At 50.4% G+C, this 7,624-nt stretch overlaps 1 protein-coding gene across 2 annotated transcripts in view; it reads right to left on the bottom strand.

The window, feature by feature from the left end:
• Positions 1-7,624, bottom strand: part of phip (pleckstrin homology domain interacting protein) — a 249,777-nt gene that overhangs the window by 86,035 nt on the left and 156,118 nt on the right. The window lies entirely within an intron of this gene.

Here is a 7,624-nt window from a genome sequence, read left to right as displayed (position 1 = left end):
GAGTGGGGGGGGGGAAGAGGAGTGGGGGGGGGGGGGAAGAGGAGTGGGGGGGGATGAGGAGTGGGGGGGGGATGAGGAGTGGGGGGGATGAGGAGTGGGGGGGGATGAGGAGTGGGGGGGGATGAGGAGTGGGGGGGGGGAAGAGGAGTGGGGGGGGGAAGAGGAGTGGGGGGGGGAAAGAGGAGTGGGGGGGGGAAAGAGGAGTGGGGGGGGGAAGAGGAGTGGGGGGGGGGGAAGAGGAGTGGGGGGGGGGAAGAGGAGTGGGGGGGGGATGAGGAGTGGGGGGGGGATGAGGAGTGGGGGGGAAGAGGAGTGGGGGGGGATGAGGAGTGGGGGGGGGAGAGGAGTGGGGGGGGGAAGAGGAGTGGGGGGGGGAAGAGGAGTGGGGGGGGGAAGAGGAGTGGGGGGGGAAGAGGAGTGGGGGGGGAAGAGGAGTGGGGGGGGGAAGAGGAGTGGGGGGGGGGAAGAGGAGTGGGGGTTGGGGGGAGAGGAGTGGGGGTTGGAGGGAGAGGAGTGGAGGTTGGGGGGAGAGGAGTGGGGGTTGGAGGGAGAGGAGTGGGGGTTGGGGGAGAGGAGTGGGGGTGATGGGGGAGAGGAGTGGGGGTTGGAGGGAGAGGAGTGGGGGTTGGAGGGAGAGGAGTGGGGGGAGAGGAGTGGGGTTTGGGGGGAGAGGAGTGGGGGTTGGGGGGAGAGGAGTGGGGGTTGGGGGGAGAGGAGTGGGTGGGGGGGGAAGAGGGGGAGGGGAGTGGGGGGAGGGAGGGGAGTAGGGGGTGAGGGAGGGGAGTGGGGGGGGAAGGAAGGGGAGTAGGGGAGGATGGAGGAGGGAGGGGAGTGGTGGGAGGGGGAGGGGAGTGGGGGGGAGGGGAGTGGGGGGGGAGGGGAGTGGGGGTGGAGGGAGGGGGAGGGGAGTGGGGGGAGAGGGGAGAGAGCGGGAATGAGAAGGGGGAGAGGATGAGAGAGCAGGAAAGAGGAGGGAACAGCAGAAGAGGAGACAAGGTAAATATATCTGCAAAATTAGCTGTGAAATACTTAGGAACACCCCAGTGTTGAGAAAGGTGCTATTTAACATGCTTTCTTTATTCTGAAGCACTATAAAGGAAGATTCCCTGTTCATTGTCTGGAGCACTCTCAGAATTACCGAGATTGCAGGGCAATATTAAGTTCTCTCAAAGACATACAGTTCACTGATGGAGAGTAGTTAAGAGGCACAGAGGCCAAGCATATTACGTAGAATCAAATGGGCAAAAACACCCAAAAATCTAACAGGATGCTTCCAAAGAAGCATTCATCAGATGCTTTTCACACATTTTAGTGATGCATAGTTGTAGCCTCCTTTCCACATGCACTAATTGTCCATCAAAGCAAGGACTGGGCGCTTAAGTAGGGCAGCAGTAGGAGCGAACAAACTGTTGCTTGTGCAGCCTTACCTGACTGGCATCCCCTTGTAAATCCACTGATATTAGTAACGGTAGAAGGTTGAAGGTGGGGGCAGGAAGGGGGGGGGGGGGGGATTAAATACCTGGCACAAAGGCTGAGGATATCAAGTGTCGGGTGTAAAAAAACAACATGGGCTAGACTTTCCACTTTGCTGGCTATCGCCCAAAAAATGGTCGATGTTCCAGCCTTGGCGATGTGTCAGCCATCATGTTCGCTGATGAAGGAAAGCATTAATAACCCCTTTGGACGTTGTGGCTTAGAAATTTGGGCCATGTGCGTCTCCCGTTAGCGTGCGTTAATGGGATGCAATTGGCTTTTCACCCGGGCGTGGCGCCGCTAACGACTCCCGCTAAATTCCGCTGTTTAACGGCGGCAGTAACCCATAGCTCCTCGCACTGCTTGGAGAGCACCCCCTGAAGCTGCGCCTGGCAATGTCAGTGACAGCTTCAGGGATGTGAACGGGGCTGCAAGCCGCTCATTAAAGGGGAAGTGGCAGATATGTAAAAAAAAAAATGTTGCCGTGTTTCTTCGGCGCCTCATTGGCACCACGATCACGGGGCCCGTGCCGTGATTGTTCAGCCCGGCACTCTGCTCCAGTGCCGAGCTGCTAGTATAGCACCCCCGCTCCCCGGTGGTCCATGGAGGCCCAGTTCTGACCTGCAGAGTATGCAGCTTGGACCCTTCCCTTTAATGAATTAATGCCCAGTGCGTACCGCTGTGTCCGGCTCCCGACCCGTTTGCCGCACTACCGCCCCAGAAAGGAAGTGGGGCACATTATTTTACACTCCACTTCCTTTCGGGGGCGGTAACCCAACTTCTTCAAGCGGGACGGGACTTCAAGGCCTAGTGCAGAATATCCCATCTCACGGTCACAAAAGGGGAGCAACGCGATTTCTATCCGTGAGAGTTTAAATTGAAAAGACAGCAATAAGCAGAAATCACTGAAGAAGCTTCGAGAAGTTTCGAGTCTAGTGAGAAAGAGGAACTGAAAGAAATTAGTATTAGTAAAAAAAATAGTACTGGAGAAAATGGGACTGAAAGCCGATAAATCCCCTGGTCCCGATGGCCTACATCCTAGGGGGGCCAATTTTCCACATGAATGATTTTTGGTGCAGTTGTAGAGGTACGTCTGATTTTTTAGTGGCCGACTGCGCCAAAAAAAGATGCAAATTTCGCCAGAATAAACTTTCATTTTGAAGCAGCGCAGATTATCCTTAAGCTCTGTGGATGGAGCTTAAGGTCTGCGCAGAAAAACTGTGGTTGCCAGGGTAACGAGGGACACATTGAAGGGCTGAGGCTGTAAAGTGAAACATACAAGATGCAGCAAGATATAAGCAATTGTAGAGCCCCGGTGCCGCTGCTATCCCAGGCTGAAAAGCCCCCTCGCCCACGTTGCTATCCTGGGCCAAATGGTCCCCTGTTCCCACCGCCACCCCCAATGCCGCACCTACCCCGGGCCGAAAGGCTCCCCGCCCCCGGTGCTACCACGGGCCAATAGGCTCCTTGCCCCCAGTGCTACCCCGGGCCGAAAGGCCCCCCGCCCTGGTGCTACCCCGGGCCGATAGGCTCCTCGCCCCCAGTGCTACCCCGGGCCGAAAGGCCCCCCGCCCCCGGTGCTACCCCGGGCCGAAAGGCTCCTCGCCCCCGGTGCTACCCCGGGCCAAAAGGACCCCCGCGCCGCTCCTATCCTGGACCAAAAGGCTTCCTGCCCCCGGTACCGTGTCTTCTTCCCTCCCTCCAAAACCTAACTCAGCTCCGCTAAAACAATGGAGTCTTCTCCGCGCTGGTTTCCATCATAGTGCTCCACCATGCTGCCAATCGACCATTTAACAAGTGCTAAATACGGTGGAGGAGGATTTCCTGGAGTGCATAAGGGATGGTTTTGTAGACCAATATGTCGAGGAACCAACTAGGGGGGAGGCCATCTTAGACTGGGTGTTGTGTAATGAGAGAGGACTAATTAGCAATCTCATTGTGCGAGGCCCCTTGGGGAAGAGTGACCATAATATGGTGGATTCTGCATTAGGATGGAGAATGAGACAGTAAATTCAGAGACCATGGTCCAGAACTTAAAGAAGGGTAACTTTGAAGGTATGAGGCGTGAATTAGCTAGGATAGATTGGCGAATGATACTTAAGGGGTTGACTGTGGATGGACAATGGCAGACATTTAGAGACCGCATGGATGAATTACAACAATTGTACATTCCTGTCTGGCGTAAAAATAAAAAAGGGAAGGTGGCTCAACCGTGGCTATCTAGGGAAATCAGGGATAGTATTAAAGCCAAGGAAGTGGCATACAAATTGGCCAGAAATAGCAGCGAACTCGGGGACTGGGAGAAATTTAGAACTCAGCAGAGGAGGACAAAGGGTTTGATTAGGGCAGGGAAAATGGAGTACGAGAAGAAGCTTGCAGGGAACATTAAGGCGGATTGCAAAAGTTTCTATCGGTATGTAAAGAGAAAAAGGTTAGTAAAGACAAACGTAGGTCCCCTGCAGTCAGAATCAGGGGAAGTCATAGCGGGGAACAAAGAAATGGCAGACCAATTGAACAAGTACTTTGGTTCAGTATTCACTAAGGAGGACACAAACAACCTTCCGGATATAAAAGGGGTCAGAGGGTCTAGTAGGGAGGAGGAACTGAGGGAAATCTTTATTAGTCGGGAAATTGTGTTGGGGAAATTGATGGGATTGAAGGCCGATAAATCCCCAGGGCCTGATGGACTGCATCCCAGAGTACTTAAGGAGGTGGCCTTGGAAATAGCGGATGCATTGACAATCATTTTCCAACATTCCATTGACTCTGGATCAGTTCCTATGGAGTGGAGGGTAGCCAATGTAACCCCACTTTTTAAAAAAGGAGGGAGAGAAAACAGGGAATTATAGACCGGTCAGCCTGACCTCAGTAGTGGGTAAAGTGATGGAATCAATTATTAAGGATGTCATAGCAGCGCATTTGGAAAATGGTGACATGATAGGTCCAAGTCAGCATGGATTTGTGAAGGGGAAATCATGTTTGACAAATCTTCTGGAATTTTTTGAGGATGTTTCCAGTAAAGTGGACAAAGGAGAACCAGTTGATGTGGTATATTTGGACTTTCAGAAGACTTTCGACAAGGTCCCACATAAGAGATTAATGTGCAAAGTTAAAGCACATGGGATTGGGGGTAGTGTGCTGACGTGGATTGAGAACTGGTTGGCAGACAGGAAGCAAAGAGTAGGAGTAAATGGGTACTTTTCAGAATGGCAGGCAGTGACTAGTGGGATACCGCAAGGTTCTGTGCTGGGGCCTCAGCTGTTTACATTGTACATTAATGATTTAGATGAGGGGATTTAACGTAGTATCTCCAAATTTGCGGATGACACTAAGTTGGGTGGCAGTGTGAGCTGCGAGGAGGATGCTATGAGGCTGCAGAGAGACTTGGATAGGTTAGGTGAGTGGGCAAATGCATGGCAGATGAAGTATAATATGGATAAATGTGAGGTTATCCACTTTGGTGGTAAAAACAGAGAGACAGACTATTATCTGAATGGTGACAGATTCGGAAAAGGGAAGGTGCAACGAGACCTGGGTGTCATGGTACATCAGTCATTGAAGGTTGGCATGCAGGTACAGCAGGCGGTTAAGAAAGCAAATGGCATGTTGGCCTTCATAGCGAGGGGATTTGCGTACAGGGGCAGGGAGGTGTTGCTACAGTTGTACAGGGCCTTGGTGAGGCCACACCTGGAGTATTGTGTACAATTTTGGTCTCCTAACCTGAGGAAGGACATTCTTGCTATTGAGGGAGTGCAGCGAAGATTCACCAGACTGATTCCCGGGATGGTGGGACTGACCTATCAAGAAAGACTGGATCAATTGGGCTTGTATTCACTGGAGTTCAGAAGAATGAGAGGGGACCTCATAGAAACGTTTAAAATCCTGACGGGTTTAGACAGGTTAGATGCAGGAAGAATGTTCCCAATGTTGGGGAAGTCCAGAACCAGGGGTCACAGTCTCAGGATAAGGGGTAAGCCATTTAGGACCGAGATGAGGAGAGACTTCTTCACCCAGAGAGTGGTGAACCTGTGGAATTCTCTGCCACAGAAAGTGGTTGGGGCCAATTCACTAAATATATTCAAAAGGGAGTTAGATGAAGTCCTTACTACTCGGGGGATCAAGGGGTATGGCGAGAAAGCAGGAAGGGGGTACTGAGGTTTCATGTTCAGCCATGAACTCATTGAATGGTGGTGCAGGCTAGAAGGGCTGAATGGCCTGCTCCTGCATCTATTTTCTATGTTTCTATGTTTCTAAACAAGCAAGAGTGTAAAACAAACATGGTTCTAGGGCTTCGGCTTGGATGAAGCAGGAGGTTTAGACTGGGAGAGAGTACGGCACACTAGAGTCTGCCCTACAAGGTAGGAGTGGATCCTGAGCTGCAGACCTGTATCCTGGACTGGATAGTCTTTCAAAGAATTATCATTGGTAGCTATCCTAATATTTGCTGCTCTTTCATTGGTGACTGTCCCATTTATTTAATCATATTTAAGGCAATCAGTATTGTTCAGTTGATTTTATATGACTATATTTGAGCGGTTTTTCAGAATGGTGTACTGTGCCGTTTTTGAAAAAATCCTACTTGGCCAAACTCACTTAAATGGCCAGAAATGGAGCTGCCAGCAGCCGGCACCCCCAGTGACGTCAAAAAATCGTGAACTAAAAAAAAATCAGTCGTAAGTATTATTTAAATGGTGATAGCTTGGGAAGTGTTGATGTACAGAGGGATCTGTGTGTCCTTGTACATCAGTCATTGAAAGCAAACATGCAGGTGCAGCAAGCAGTTAGGAAGGCAAATGGTATATTGGCCTTCATTGCAAGAGGATTTGAGTTCAGGAGCAAGGATGTCTTACTACAGTTATACAGGGCCTTGGTGAGACTGCACCTGGAGTAGTGTGTGCAGTTTTGGTCCCCTTACCCAAGAAAGAATATACTTGCCATAGAGGGAGTGCAGTGAAGGTTCACCAGACTGATCCCTGAGATGGCAGGACTGTCGTATGAGAGATTGGGTAGACTAGGCCTGTATTCACTACAGTTTAGAAGAATGAGAGGGGATCTCATTGAAACTCTGATTGGGTTGGATAGACGGGATGCGGGGAGGATGTTTCCCCTGGCTGGGAAGTCTAGGACAAGGGGTCATAGTCTCAGGATACGGGATAGGAAATTTAGGACCAAGATGGGGAGAAACTTTTTCACACAGAGGGTGGTGAACCTGTGGAATTCTCTACCACAGAAGGCTGTGGAGGCTGTCACGGAATATATAGATAGATAGATTTCTAGAAACAAAAGGCATCAAGGGGTATGGGGAAAAAGCGGGGATATGGTATTGATTTAGAGGATCAGCCATGATCATATTGAATGGCAGTGCTGACTCGAAGGGCCGAATGGCCTACTACTACTGCTCCTATTTTCTATGATGGCACAGAAACTTTGGCAAAACTGTAGATTTTAGTCTGCTCAAAAAAAAAACGGAAGCCAAAACAATAGCGCAGAATGGTGGTGAAAATTAAGTCCTAGGGTTTTGAAAGAGATGGCTATGGAGATAGTGGATACATCAGTGGTCATCTTCCATAGATTCTAGAATGGTTCCCGCATCTTGGAAGGTAGCTAATGTAGCCCCTCTATTTAAGAAAGGAGGGCTCTGGTTTGCAAAAGCAAGTGATAAGTAAGAGGGCAAATTCAATAGGACCGATAAACCATACAAAGTGCACAAAGACTGCTGAGGCAGTTAGAAAAGACAGGGCAGATCGGAGACACACAAGGCATTGAGAGGGTCTGCACCCAGCCAAGGGGGACCCACACATTCCAATCATCCATAAAAACGTGAGATAATTGCACCAGGTTTTAACATCACAGTGAAGCTGAATGTAAATGGGCAACTGTCCATCATGGAAGCCTGTTAACAAGCGAGACCTACCAACAGGGAGGTGTGTGGATAAAACAGAACTCTCCCCTAACTTTAATTCATACCCCAACTAGCAAGGACCATATTAAAATGTGACATCCTGGTGGGTCCGGCACTGCAGTTGACAAGAGCCTAACGAAGCTCCACCTAGAGGAGGATATCCCACCAGAAGAGGCGGCTGATCACTCTGCTGCCTTGATGTTGATTTCTTAGTTTACAGATCGTATGTGTTGCTTGATGCTGTCTTTA

This window comes from Pristiophorus japonicus, chromosome 7, assembly GCF_044704955.1.
Source record: "Pristiophorus japonicus isolate sPriJap1 chromosome 7, sPriJap1.hap1, whole genome shotgun sequence".
Taxonomy (NCBI): domain Eukaryota; kingdom Metazoa; phylum Chordata; class Chondrichthyes; family Pristiophoridae; genus Pristiophorus; species Pristiophorus japonicus.
Note: the sequence above shows the minus strand (reverse complement) of the source record. Positions and strands in the feature narration are given on the sequence as shown.